Genomic DNA, 16,015 nt, shown 5'->3' on the forward strand with positions numbered 1-16,015 from the left:
GCGACAGTCTCGATTAGTAATTTTGACCCTGAATTAATGTCGATTCATAACCGTCCTTTAATGATGCATCACCTCAATAATCTCGGAAGTCATATCAGTATGACCATCCCATACGGCATTTGACCGATGATCAGATCTTGGAGGTGAAGGTAGTATCACTTTCAAATGGCAGAAACAGGAAGTTAAAGTGGGACCAACTGCACTTAAAGAGGATGTGTTATGTTGTCAACGTTTAAATATATCGCAAGATGAAACTTGGTTTAAGATTGATTCCCTCCGAAATTTAATATACACGCCATCCATCAACTTCGACAGAGCAGAATCGAGATGTCGCGGATAACGACAGCTCGCAGTGATTGTTAAGGAACAGTGTTTCCGGTTTTTTATTTTCAGTGTAAAAATGTGACAAAAAAAAAAGAAAATGTAAATAATGTTATAGATTCTTTATCTATAATGTTATATAAATGCTTATAATTTCCCCCTTTTAACAAGGGTATAATTATGTGGGGATTTTCTAATATTATTTTCTTTTGTAATATAGAAAAGGCATACAGCCGTCATGCCAGCCTGTGCTTTCCAGTTTTCTTTTTGTTTAACACAAGATGAAGTGAAAAAAAGAAATCCCTCAAAATGTACAGTTCGACAATCATTAAAGGACAAATTCACCTGCATAGTCATGTGGATTGAGTGAATGCAGCAACATTAGTTGAACGCATCAGTGAGAGTTTGAGGAAAATCGGACGAGCAGTTCAAAAGTTATGAATTTTGAAGTTTCTGCTCTTTCATTGCTGATGAGAAGACTACTATTTATGCAGCTTGTGATGTGGTCATTGTGTAGAACGACTATTGTCACTTTTCTCACATGATAAAATAGTACCTGACTTGCGTCTTTCAGAAGACAGGGGGAATAATATCATCCTTTTCACATACGTCAGCGACAAGTCGAGGAAATGTTCACTTTAAAAAAAAATAGAATTTTGTGAAATTCTCTTTATATTTTCCTTACATTGTTCTACGCATGTGACATCACTCATTGTAGTAGTCTTCTCATCCAGCAGTGACTGCGGGGATACTTTAAAAATTCATGACTTTTGAACGGATTGTCCAATTTCCCCCCAACTTTCACTTATGTGTTCTACTAATATTGCTGCATTCACTAAATCCACATGTGTATGAAGGTGGACTTGTCCTTTAATGTCTGTATGAAAAAGATAATGTTATGTATGAATTTGAAATTTTGTGATTAATGTCACTACTTTGTTGCTTCACAGACAAGAACACAAGTCCATAGGCCTACTAGATAGTTTAACAATAAGTAAATATACATATATACACTTTAACCAGCAAAAAAAGAAAAAAAAGAAAAATCAATTCTGAAACTGGTAAACAATCCATGTCATATGCGGGTAGCATAATTTGGTGAGATTTTCTACAAGATTTAAAAAAAATACGCAACGCTTTTCTCAAATAATTTCGAAAATATCTCTTATCGAGTGATCCCTAATAAATACCTGTAAAATAAGTACATAATCATACCATTACTATGTAAATACGGCAAATACGTAGCGTAATTTGCATTGTTGAAAGGAGCGATCTCAACTTGCTATGGCTGCTTGCTATGGCTGCTTCTATGTTTTACCAACTGTTAAGTTCTTTAACTTATGACTATACTAGTATTCATGTTTATGGATGTTATTGTTTTGTAAATAAAAAGAAAATCATTTTTAGTTTTCATTTCATTTTATTTCATCTCATTTCACTCTAAGGGAGATCCATGGTGAACTCTACATATTATCGTAACGCCAGATCTAAAACACGTTTTTGCTTTTGCTGCATCCGAATAGTGACTATATAATTAGGAAAAGTGTGAAATTCAATTCAATTCAATTCAATTCAATTCAATTCAATTCGATTTGATTCAATTCAAACTTTATTTTCACTTCTTTCAACAGCATGTACAAAAGATAGGCCTACGTCAATTTTACATGCATTTTATGAAAATAAATGATACACAGGTATAGCCAAGAATAACATGTTCATGTATGTAATGCATCACAGAATGAGGCATAATTCATACGAACATATTTATATACATTCTGTGAAAAAAAAAATACACCATTATGTCGTAGGGTTATACAGTGTTTGTATTTATGCTTATCCACGTCTTAATCAAACAGTTTGTTAACCATGGGAAATCAAATCAAATCTGTATATACAAACAGCATTTACATGGCACAAACTCAGTTGAAATCATTCTCAAGTATATTACATTCATGACGGATAAATAAAATTGTGCGTGATGGGAATCTATACATAAAAGCAGATGCTGTGGGGCGCTGTGTGGCATAGTGGATATGACTCCCGACTCCCGATCGGAGGACCCGAGTTCGAATCCCGCCCAGTGCTTACGTCCTTATAGACAAGATGCTTTTACCCATGCACCATGTCCCTCTCGACCCAGGTGTATAAATGGGTACCTGGCAACGCTAGGGTAATAATAATGGCAGGGCCCTCTGGTAGAGCAGTGGTAACACTGAAGAGGCTACCCTGGGTAAATAAGATCTTATTATTATTATTATTATTATTATTATTATTATTATTATTATTATTATTATTATTATTATTATTATTATTATTATTATCATAATTCTGTATAAGATTTGAGCTTGAGTATAAATCTGAAGAGTCATCAAGGGCACTCTACAGCTCAGTTCGACATGATTACTGATACAGCTGTAGGATTGAGTCACCACGGAGCAGAACATGGTGTCTTTATAAAGGCAACCGTAACGCACATCTGCCATATACGGCCGGACTTTATGAACGTCATAGGGCGGTTTCCCTGTCTCGACAAGTTCACATGTGAAAAGTTCATGTTCATTTTTATCTCCTACAGTTATAGTAGGCCTATATACATGTACTGTTTTATGTCCTGCCGCTGCTATAAATTGACCTATTACTCTTACTCCGCCTCCTAATAGATTTCATGGATTATGTAGAGCAGGTGTACAAATATGGGCGAGGCTGTATTCGTGGCTTTGGAGAAGGAGCCACGAACGTTTCCTTTTCCTGTAAGCCCCCCCCCCCCCCCCTCCTCTTTGTGTAATCGTTAGAGGGTTTTTCATCTATCGTATAGGTAACCCAGTAACATTGTATTATGGTATTATGTAGTTCCATGGTTAGAAGTTGCTGTGCTGGCTCTTTCCTCTAGACATAACAGGATAGCGAATTTGTGATTTCCTGTGAGGTGACACTGGGAGCGAACACTGAGGTCTGGAGGCATAAGGAAGTACAGAGGAGTGCAAACGAAGTGGAGGTGCCAGAAAGCGCCTCACAACTGTTGTGTGCTACTGCTGACGTCGTGACGTCTAGCTGGATGTCTCAGCGAAAGTGAGTTCGGATGTACGTGCGGGCGCGGGCATGACCAGTGCAGGCTTCGTGTGTTTGCGGGACAAATTCGTATTCGGATTGCACGATCACCATACAGTGTTGGTGGTGCGCGTGCATCTAAATACTGGTATACACCGTATTGTACAACCGTCCCTATTGAACGTTGTACCAAAGAGGTACTGGGTAGTACCTCCTTGGTTGTGCGTATTGTGCTTCACGCACGTGTAACGCCAGAGTAGACTGGCAAAACATAGAATTACGTGTATACGTTGCATACAGTGCAATTACAAGCGTACACTGCACTGATGATAGGGAGACATCAGTATACCGTACCACCCTATTGCAATTTGCAAAATGCATGCCCTGTCCATTATCTCGCCTTGTCTTTCGTGATGTCGCGATCCATCGGAATTTGCAATAAAGGACGTTCGTGGAAGCTGATTTCCACGCACTAGAAATATGGATTTAAACCCAAGTCGTCTGACATAAAGAGCAGTATCAAGTAGTAAGTACATCGAGATCGTGTTACTGTCTACAGACTACAGTGGCTTTATTTGTATCAAAACACCGGTATCATTAAGTAAATTGCACTCTCGCTTTTGTCCATGTTTTCCGAGGATCGAGCTCCTTTTCAATACAAAGCCCCAACAAGGGAAAAGTAAGCGTTGGAATCCATCTATGGCCATGGTGCATATTCTTTTGCTTGAATATATAAACCAACGTGACCAAGAAGGTGTGAGAGCTCTCTTCCATTTCCTGGTTTTTACATTTAAATGTTTAGACTATTTATAGAGTCTATACTAACTATAGACTCTAATTATCAAACACCATTTCTAACACAGTTTCAGTTAATTTTAGCAGGGAGGTGAGACTCTATCACCCCCCTGATTTTAGCTAGACCCTATACTGTCAGTGTATGCTGCTGTTCTGTACTGTTCGCTAGTGCATTGTCGTTGTCATAGTCATATTTTGTGTTCTCCATGTCCTACATTTTAGTATACGAGTACTGTAGTAGACACTAATGTTAGACGTCTACTGAGTATTTCTTATTCCCAACCCCCTACCCTTGGCCCTGTGCCATTGGAAGAGCAAAGCAAAACAAAACAAACCAACAAAACAAAACAAGGAACAAACAGTACATTGTATGAATACACTGTATCTAGGTCTAGATTTTCCAATTCAGTTCATTTCACTGTGACCTAACCCCGGGGCGCTCCCGTGGCCGTATGTAGATCTATATTTAGTACACAAATAGGCTCTACTTACCCTATTTGATGGGGGAGCTTCGCGTTCGGGCTGGTGACCGTGTGTGAGTGTGTATATATAGGGGACCCAGATGCACTTCTTCAAAGATCTCAATATCTTGAGCCCAACTGAGGTGATCTGTCTTGATCATCTGGTTAGATGTGGACTCCCATTCCATGTTTGGAGCTCAAGGCTCGAGTACATGTAGGCCTATATATAGGCCCTATTGATCAGTATTAAAATTGAGTATAACCTCTGTCCTGATGAAGGGAGCTGGCCTAGCTGGGAGATGGCCCCTTTCACTCCCAAACCCAGCTGGTTTTAAAAGTTGTAACGTTAGGTTACATTTACTGGTAATGTTATTGTTATGTGTACTTATTACCCCCGGGCGCATACTAACCAGAGTCAGACCGTATCTTGGCAGTAAATTATCATTTTAGAATAAATCCACGTTTTTGGTTGCATATATGGATTTGGTAAGAAATAATCAGTAACCTACTACGCTCTCCTTGACCTACTTCCAACTTCCAGAACATAAATGATCATGAATCACTGTACAGTTCATGTACGCTTAACGCTTGCGATGCTACGACGACCCTTTGAGCAACAATAACAACAACAACAACAACAGCAACAACAGCAAAAAGATGTACTAGTATTCTGCACGGCGCAAGACAGCTGTTGTCCAACCCGGGATCGTCGCAGATCGATCTAAAGCGCACTATTGTTGCCAATGTTGGGAACATTGTTGCAAATTCAGTGTGCGATGGTCGATTAAATGTTTAGCAAATGTGTCATATCAATCTAATTTTCTATTGATACAACACCTGCCGTTACATATCTTGTATGACGTGTCGAATCACATAATGTTTTCGTGATTGTGCAGTCAGTGATGCATACTATCTAAACTATCGACACCATGTATGGCCCGAAGGCGTTTTTTTTTTTTAAGACGGCACAGATTGGGGCATGGCGCGTGTTAAACCTATGGGAAAAACGTTGGGTTAGGGTTTATGGTTAGGGTTAGGGTTAGGGTTGGGGTCAGGGTTAGGGTTAGGGTTGGGATTAGGATTAGGGTTAGGTTTAGGGATAGGGTCCCCAATCTGTGCCGTCTAAAAAAAAACATGCGGCCCGAAGGTGGCACAATACCATGGAGCGCCAAGTGTCGCACGGAATATTTCGTTACGAAATTGGTCATTTCGTCGACAAAATGACCGTTTCGTGAACGAAATTATCATTTCGTGAACGAAATGTTCATTTAGTTACAAAATGTTGTCATTTCGTTACAAAATAATCATTTCATCGACGAAATGACTGATTTCGTAACGAAATATTCCATGCGACACTTGGCGTTCCATGGTTTTTGTCCATGGTTTAAATGATTTCATTTGCACCACCTTCGTGAAATCGGGCCAAAGAGAGTTTAACTTTTCATGCACATTATATATACATGTGTCTGTCTTTTCTCGTTTCTACTTTAATTATTAAGTAATAACAAGGTGCAAGTAAGCAATGTAATATTTTGTTCTGCCATTTAAATATTTGTGTCCATAGATCCAGGCTTTTTAGCTGTACGGTCTAGATAGCCGTCAGGAAGTGAGAGGATCATATCGCAGCGGCGATTAGATATCCATGAATAGGTGCATTTCGTAAATTTGTGGGAAGTTTAGGACTACTAGTAATATTCCGCGTTTGATTTGAAGCCTGTATTATGAAGTTGTTAGTTATGTTTTTATGGTTATTCACTAGTATGAGATGCAAGAAACGCACAAACGAGGCTGTAGTGTAAACAAAAAGCGCGTCGGGAGAATATGATCCTAGACGTAAGCAGACTGAGCGCATGTTGACTTTAAAATGGGCTTTTTGCGTATCAATTTAAGACCTACCTGTATTTGATCAGAACACCAAGGGCCACTACGTGTATATTGTCCTTTCATATCTGTCACTATGGCAGTTAACCCATAAAAACACTCATTTTTAAGGGTAGGTAAGTCGGCCTGTAACGTATAGAATACTGTCACGTAGCTCAACATATAATTATGTTGTAACTTCAAAAGTGCGTAAGTGATATAGTCGCCTATACACTTTTACAAACTAGACAAGTTACATTTGTATGTTCTTGCAATTATGTTATATGTTATATAAAATGCATATATACACATTCATATAATATAAATGTAAGATAACTATTTCTCATTGAGCGCTTTTACAGACCCTGATCAAAGCGCTGTATATAATATAGTATATATATATATATATATATATATATACATATGTATATTACATAAACAAGTATACGTATATACTATTATGCTGTTCATATGGCAGGGCCCCATTTTGCTGTTGTCAGATCAAATATCAGTAAACATACGTGTACTTCTAACGCATCGTTGCCGGCACACGTGACCTTCTGACGACAGTCACTTGAGGCCTCGCACTGCCTCATATTGGGGCCCTGTGAATCTTACTATTATGGGTTTTTAAAGCATTTTTTTCAGTGATTTTTTTTCCATTTCATTCATTTGTAGGCCTATACATTCCACTTGAATGTACAAAAGAAATAGACAAAACATAGCACCTCACTTCCAGAAATACCATGAAGAGAATGAGGATGAAATCTTTAATAAAACTTCGTCTGTTTTCCCACTCAAAATCATAACAGTTTACTCTAGACTTTTTGATGACTTTGTAATCAAACGGATTACTGTATGATTTAATTGATACTAATAAGCACATGGGTGAAACTATTCTTTTGAAACATACGCACAAGCATCGAACGATAAAAAAAAACAAAATTAAATATTATTAAACAAACAAGGATCTCTCATTTCCCATAAATGTTCTATCGTTTATTTTCTCTCGACCCTAATTGGCTCTCCCTTCTGACCTTCCCTTCCTCCAACACCACTCCCCCTTTTTACCTTCCTGCTCCCTTTGTGTTGATTTAACTGCCCTTGTTCCGTACGCCACAAACTCACATAAGACTCAAAACACGCGCACAATTATAGTTGTACTGCCATCACAGTAGTTATCTGCTTAGAAATTGATGGACGAAAGTCATTTCCCGTTAGAACAAATTTGCAGTACTCAGACCCGAAGGTCTATTGTAAAGTTACATGGTTCAGTTTTCATATCAGCCATATAAAAGTAAACAAAATGTACTTTGCCTTGAGAGTTTCAGGTTAAATTATGGACAGTGGTGACTCCAGAATAGTACTATTCACGGAGGGGCGCCCCCCAAGGTGACTAATACTTTTGGAGGCATTGAGGCCTTTCAGCTATAACTAGGAACTCGAAAATAGGCCGAGTATGATAAATTGTTTTCAATTTTGGTTAAAAAAATAAAACAAAGAAAGGAAACTATTAGGCGAGAAGTCGTGTGATGGATGCGATGTTATGGAGAGATCCTATGCAGTGACCATACAAAGCAGGGTGTGATGTGGTTTGTGCCATATCACAAAATGGCCATATTATACGAACAAGCAGCATGCAATGTCCGATTTTCTTCGTGATGTCACAATTACTTTGTTACATTCACAGAGTGATCGTACGAAGCAGCGCGCGATGTCAGAATTGCTTTGTGATGTCACAATTATCCATGTTACATTTCACAGAGTGATCGTAAGAAAGCAGCGCGCGATGTCAGAATTGCTTTGTGATGTCACAATTTCTTTGTTACATTTCACAGTGATTATACGAAGCAGCGCGCAATACAGCTGTGTCGTATTACTAGTAGCCGATATCAAGCGATATCACCTCGCGATACCGATATCTGATCGATCGCTTTTTTTTTTTTTTTTTTTTGCTTCATCGTTGCTTTGTGACATAATTTCACAAACAGTGTAACATTTGGAAAATGTCATTTTCCAAATAGTGTACCATGTAGTGTCAACCAGACCAACACTATGAGATTGTTGAAAATACATATTAAAACATGTTTTACTCTTTCAACCAATACATGTAACTGGAAGATTGATTATTTTTTAAAGCAAAATGTGATAAACAAAATATGCACTGACAGCCGCTAGATGAAATTATGGATTCCGAGGTGACAGAAATAGCTCTTTCCCGGTGCAATTTCTGTCACTGAGGAATCAGTGATTTTACTCGAGGCTCGAAGTAGTACATGATACATTTGTTTTATATTCTCAAGCACAGCTTTTAGAATAGAATTTCAAGACGTTTACACCTACAAAGATAATTATCTAGCTTTGGTTTTTTTTTTGTTTACATATTGCAACACAGACTACAGTGTACTGCGCTTGCAGTGGACATAATCATACACAGGGTCTATGAGGCAAATACCCATAGCACTTTATGCACGCTATCTATGGGTATATCATGAATATGACGTCATATCAATTTGACGTGATTTACTTTGATTTCTGCATTTTCACAAAATTGATATAACGTTAATGTTTTCCTAAAATAAACATTGGATAAAAAATAAAACGAATATGTCAATCGTACAGTATGCATATTCAGGGTATAGTGTACTATGCCATGAATATGAGGCCACGTCACCTTGTCTTCAACATAGCAATATTATGATTGGTCACATGACACTATGTAGACTCATCAGCTAACAGGAATTCATTAATTAAAGTTCAAACAACTACTATATGCATTTACATTGAATTCCCCCCCCCCCGAAAAAAAAAATATATATACATGTATAAAACAAGCCATGTCATGGCATTACTTTCATAATATATTCCCGACGTATACACGCAACGCGCGCACATACACACACACACACACACACACACACACATACACACAACGCGCGCTCATACACACACATACAGCCCCCCATCCACACTTTTTCTCTTTTTTCTCTATCTTTCTTTGTCTAAGCAGCACTTATTTTGTATGAAAATCTTGGGGTTTCTACGAGATTCAGTGCAACGGTTTATAGGAGATCGATCAATGTTGTGCCATTGCGGGGAACGTGTGTTTTTGTTTTGTTTTGTTTTGTTTTGTTTTTTTATTCCAGTGTTCTTATAATGTTCACTAGGGAAGATTCTATTCTCGCCTCATCGTTCTCTTCCGGAAAGAACGGTGATTCATCGTCACATAGTAAACGCTGTCTCCGAAAATGGTTCCCCCGCCACATTGTATGTTAAGAATAAGATTAGATCTAGCAGAGTTGTTCCTGCCGACTGGAATTCAATGCAGATTTATCGTACATGTTCGTAGTGTGCATAGCGTATGAAAAGTATGTATGTATTCAAGTAGTAAACGAAGTACCCCATTTGGCGTTTGATACTATTGTGTCTGTACACTTGCAAACGAAAGACAATGTATCTGGTTATAACAGGGAGGTGGGCTCCCACCTCCCTGCGTTATAACAAGCTATTGTTTCGTTAAAGGCATGAACTGATGTGGACTGCAGGTTATTGCTTTACGTACAACGAGGAAAAGGTTGCAGTGGCCGTATATTGTAATCCAGCATGGTTGATTTGATGTAGTAAGGTTTTTTTTTTTTAATTGTTTGAGAGTCGCCTCTTTTTTTTTTTTTTTTTTACAATAAATGCGATTATAATATAACATTAAAGCAGGGAGGTGCCCAACCTCCCTGCTACATAACCTCAACCCAGGGAGGTGGAAATCAACCGCAACATCGTGATACGCAATTCTGTCGCCTTTTGTTCTTTTAGTTGCTTCACAGTTTGCAACTTGTGTCAATATTGTACTATTTGTGCGCAACATGATCTACTCCACATTTTATAGCTCAGATAACGACAAAATGTGAGATCATCATATTTTTATAGTAAAGTGTAATATTGTACAGGTCAATTGTATGTTGATGTTGATTGGGTTTGTATAATAGTGCTGTGTTTCAATAGGTACAGTATAAAGTCGGCATGGGATAAATGTTTGAAATGTGTTTCACTTAATTTTGTACCCATGCCTAAGGGCAACAGTGAAATAATTGTTTTTGTGAGCCCTAGCCAATGTACTGTGTTGCTTCCCTGCTCATACTTTGCGTTATATGTCACTGTGTAGGCCCTATGTGGTATACGTCGACTGTACCATTTCCTTGTGATGTATGTTATGTAACTATTATTGTCATTTTCATTTGACTGAGTAAATAATGGTAATAATGATGATATTAATACTGATAGTAATAACAATAATAGCAATGATTATAGTAATGATAATAACAACAATAATAATAATAATGATAATAATAATAATAATAATAATAATAATAATAATAATAATAATAATAATAACATAATGACGACGATGATGACGTCTGTGACATCGGAAACTCAGTCTAGCTACTGATATGCCTGAAGGCTATAATATACCTGTATATCCAGAATGTTTGTGTTCTATTAAAGGACAAGTCCACCTTCATAAACATAAGGATTGAGAGAATGCAACAATATTAGTAGAACACATCAGTGAAAGTTTAAGGAAAATTGGACAATCGATGCAAAAGTTATGAATTTTTAAAATTGTTGTGTTGGAACCGCTGGATGAGGAGACTATTACAGCTTGTGAGTCATATGCGTACAACAGTATAAAGAAAATGTAAAGAAAATTCAACATATTTTCACTTTTTTCGCATAATAAAAGAGCACTTGACTTGCCTCTTTCTAAAGGCAGGGGGAATAATATTACCCATAACATTTGTCGGTAACGAGTCGGTTAAACGTGTACTTTTTTCAAAAGATGAAATTTTGTGAAATTCTCTTTATATTTTCCTTATATTGTTGTACGCATGTGACATCTAAGTTATTCACACACTGCAGTAGTCTTCTCATCCAGCGGTTACTGCACAAAAACTTCAAAAATTCATAACTTTTGAACGGATTGTCCGATTTTCCTCAAACTTTCACTGATGTGTTCTACTAATATTGTTGCATTCTCTCAATCCTTATGTTTATGAAGGTGAACTTGTCCTTTAAAGAGCACTTTGTAGCAGTGTTGCGCCATGACCATGCTTCTGTTACAACTACCAACATTTTGTATGATATTTCTGTGGCAACCACAAACATTTGTATATTTCTGTTGCAACCACAAACATTTGTATATTTCTGTTGCAACCACAAACATTTGTTTATTATTTCTGTTGCAACCACAAACATTTGTTTATTATTTCTGTTGCAACCACAAACATTGGTGACAGTGAAAACGACTTCCCTGCATATTATGAAGTCATTGGACAACTTTAGGTATGAACCTGCATGGAATAGGGGAGAACTGAACGAGAGTTCTATTTCCTGGTACTCCCATGGTAAAGGGAGGGTTGACCTAAAACGCGGTGAATGTCTGATGCTCTGACGCATTCAGTCTCAGCCCGTTAGTAACTCATGGCTAGTCATCAGCAGGATTAACTGCTGCTGTTATCCCGACCAAACAGCTGGTCTGCTAACCATTGCAGCACTTGCTTAGTTAGTATACTGTAGCTCTCAATGCACCTCATCAAAAGCTCAAGCTCTGAGGAACCGGAGCACCGCGTTAACTCTATAATCATATTATTATGCGCTAATTCGTATGTCAAAACTGACAATTGATTACTATATATAGAGATTTGGAAAATTGATATTCTGTTTTTGTGTTTGTATTTAAAAGCGTTACAGAGAGAAATGACAGTAGTAAGAATTTTACTTCATTCATAAGTCACTTATCACATGAAAAAAATATGAGCGATATTTAAAGATATAATAATGTGTTCATATATTCATATTTCCGGTTTTCACAACGGTCGCCCCCGTACGAATGACCGTGGACCTATACATGGTATGACGTGTCTGTGTATTAATGTTCTGTTATTAAGCCATCCATACTGTACTTTGTGTAAGTGCTTTGATTCTTCTCTTATATATTGCTTTGTCCATGCTATGTTAGATATAAGTATATTTTCATTTTGGATTTTTGACTGTCGGTTTGAGTGGAAATATATCATTAAGAGTAAGATTAAGATTCAAATTAAGATGAAGATTCTGCATGCTATAGTATAATACAATGTTATGCAGGGAAACTATTTCCAAGGGGTTTCCTGCGGGTGGTATCAAGGTAGATACCGACATTAGTCAAACAGTTTGTTATGAACACTTCTCCCTCCGTCGTCGAATTGAATTCTGTAGATTTGGGGTAAAATTAAAAGGACCAAAAGGTAGATGCTTCATTCGAGCTACGGAATGTTCTGATTTCATGTTTTCATCTTTATGAAAATGAAACAATGATCTGGAGTGATAGTACTCACGACCTCTATGCAAATTAGAAGGGATGATTGGACCATCGACGCACCAGTATCCCACGCGATTAACACATTAATATTATAACCTCAATTATACCGTATCTTTACCAGTATATACCTGGGGCACCGTGGCATTATGAGACACGTGACTCTCACTCGGAGGTTTCGAGTTCGAATCCCCAAGTGCTTTCCCCCTTATAATGGACAAGGTGCACGTTTTTACCCCCCCCCCCCCTTCCTCTCGACCCATGTGTCTAATTGGGTATACTAAAATGGTAGTAATAATGGCAGGGTCCTCTAATTATAGAAACAGTCATGGCAGTGTTGTTCACAGACACTTTATATACCCTGGATTTAAAAAAAAAAAAATCTTTCTTTATGATATGGTGCACATTTATGAAGGGTTAAATTCATTATAATAATGCACGGTTGATGACTTAGCTGACGCACATGACTGCCTTGTATCACCGTTTGTAACACAAGATTCAGTGATAGTGGTAATGATAATGACAATAATAATAGTGGCAAGTGGTAATTTATATTACGCCAAATCCATTAAATGAATGCTCAAGGCCCACGCAAAGATGAAAATATATGTATAACGGGGGAAAAAAGATTGGAAAGTTCGGTTGTCATTATAAAACAAGTAAATTTATTTGGATTTGCAAACCAGTTAAAGAATTATTATGCGGTGACACCACTACACCGTCTTATATTTGGATAATGTGCATGCATTCGATATTACAGTTTTTTATGTTCATTTAAAAACAACCCATAAACTTTCATGACTTTTTTTTTTGGCTCTATTTGTATAGTGACGCGTCGGTTGAATTTTGTTATAGAACTAGTTTGATCGGTGTTGAGTTTGTATTCTTAATCTTGCGAGTCACTTTGAGGAGGGAATGCCATTTCACTTTGTCAAACCGGAAATGTCTGCCAAGAAGTATTGATGCACTTGCTCTTTTCTCCATCGCATCATTATGCTCTCACTGAATACGTTATCTATTAACCGGAACTTGAAATTATAGGATCGTCATTAACGACTTGAGTTACCCGTAGTGTAACTGTAGAAGTCCTCTATAGGAGCGGATATCCCATCACTTCCTTTCCATAATTGACATGCAAATGATCCGATGTGGAATGACTTGAAATACTGCTCCCTGGTGTATAGTTGACGCGTCTGACAATATCATCCTGAAGGGTACACGAAGTTCCCGTGCTTACAGGTGCGGATGGGGGGAGAGACAGCGGTCGATCAATCGGGCAGTTATACCACAAGTTTATGGATTACAAAATATAGTTTCCATCGGGGGCGATATCATTCCCCTGTATCTTAAAGTTGCTTGGAGAGGTATTATTTCAATACCTGGATTCCAGTCTGCATGCTCCATTTGTATACGTATGCTCAGGTAAGACTCGGGCAATCCTTTCAGGAACAGAGTGACATGTACGATGCACATAATTTGAATACGTTTGTAAGTGGTGGTCTGTATGCTTACAGACTTCAGGAAAGGTTGTGCAAGTTAGTACATACATTGAGATTGGCAATTGTTCTTCAGTCCTTGCCCCAGAGTTAATCGCCTTTAGTAATGTGATATATGGAAACGGTAGTATTAGTAATGTGATATGAAACAGTAGTCCCACGTAATGCGTATCCGTGTCTGTTCTCTCCTATCCGTGCAATACAGAACCAGAAATTTGGAATCCAAGCCGATAGGCATTCAATATCCGTTTCTGTGATGAGATTCATGAGTAGCATAATCACGCTACTACACGAGAACATGCTGGCGTGATAATCATGTTTGTTTCATAAGCCCGTACATAAAAGGCCGCCGCACACTATACGACTTTCGGTCACACGACTAACAGACCTTGGATCCGAAGTTATCCCATTAGCCTGAGAATAAACACGCTTGTTTATTTCAGATCCAGAATCGTTTAGTCGTGCGACAAAAGTTGTATATAGTATGCGACGAGCTTTAGCCATTTAGCTGAAGGTATCGTGGATATTGTTGGTCAGGAATTGTTCGATGTAAGACACAGCAGAAACGTCCTTCCGGAGACGGGAAATTTGCGTTATATCCGTATTAGTTTGTTTTGACAGACTTGAACGGATGGCAAGCTCATTGTGGATAAACTTTAACCTAACCTTATGCAAGGTTGACTTGTTTTAAAGTCGCTTTACTTATACCTTTCAGAAAAATCCCCCCCCCCAAAAAAAAAAAGAAAGAAAAAGAAAAAAGAGAGCATATAACTGTTATAGTACTCATGAACGACGACCTGATAACAGCGTAATACCATCATGCCAATACGACTCGTGAAGGCGCGTCAGCGCCCGCCGAGCCAGTGTTTGAAGTGTCACCAGATATTATGAAAAACTACTTTTACTAAAAGACAATTGTGTCATGCATCGGGTATCATAATATCATTTATAATAGGCCCTATATGTCATATCATATATCATATCATATCATATATCATTATCATTATTATCAATCACTATCATCATTATCATCAGGTGACGTCACATGTCATGTCATGTCGTGCCATATGTAATGTGATATGATGATATACAGCGTATTAATGTAGGCAATAATAGTTCATGATCACGTGTACGTACATAATTTCTGTGGTTTGTAATACGCTCGTCCTCCTGTAAACATTCCCCATAAATATAGGCTGACATTAAGAGCATAAAATTGTAATGCTCTTAATTGGGCCGACCGTGACTCGCCCGAGTAAGAACTCCAGAAATACGTCTCCTCGTAAGCCTAGTGGATTTCAGAAAATGACTCTTGCGTTCATATCATAATACTCTCGAGCTTTTATTACTGAAGTTGTAAACGCAGTAAGAATCACTCCTCTTAATATACGCCAGCTTTAAGTCGAGCTAGAGTGCCAAATACAAATGCAGGAAATGCAGTCCGAATTAGGGGATGCATTAAAATGGCAAAAATCAAAACCACCAATGTTATTTATGGTCTATTTGTAGACTGATGTCTGTATGACTCAAAATTGAAATGTAATTCCTTCGCACATTTTGATCCTTCGAACGTGTCATGCTTGATGTTGGGCTTTTAGTGATTGTTTTGTTTTTTTTTTTATTATGGACTTTTTGTATTGGTTTCCATAACATGGGTAATTGACTAATCAAATCAAGCAATT

At 37.8% G+C, this 16,015-nt stretch overlaps 2 protein-coding genes across 3 annotated transcripts in view; both read right to left on the bottom strand.

Annotated features, from left to right (window-relative positions):
- The window catches only part of LOC140243739 (uncharacterized), a 26,466-nt gene extending 21,538 nt beyond the window's left edge, over window positions 1-4,928 (bottom strand). The window contains exon 1 of the mRNA XM_072323404.1: window positions 4,657-4,928. The gene's annotated coding sequence lies outside the window, so the exon portion shown is untranslated. The remainder of the gene's footprint in view (window positions 1-4,656) is intronic.
- LOC140243737 (uncharacterized) overlaps window positions 1-16,015 on the bottom strand; it is a 43,575-nt gene that overhangs the window by 8,496 nt on the left and 19,064 nt on the right. Inside the window, exon 1 of one of the 2 annotated variants that reach the window (XM_072323402.1) lies at window positions 5,036-5,102. The exons of the other annotated variant lie outside the window; for it this stretch is intronic. The gene's annotated coding sequence lies outside the window, so the exon portion shown is untranslated. Of the gene's footprint in view, window positions 1-5,035; window positions 5,103-16,015 lie in introns of those variants that run through there. 2 annotated transcript variants of the gene reach the window in all.

Source organism: Diadema setosum, chromosome 20, assembly GCF_964275005.1.
Source record: "Diadema setosum chromosome 20, eeDiaSeto1, whole genome shotgun sequence".
In the NCBI taxonomy this organism is placed as follows: Eukaryota; Metazoa; Echinodermata; class Echinoidea; order Diadematoida; family Diadematidae; genus Diadema; species Diadema setosum.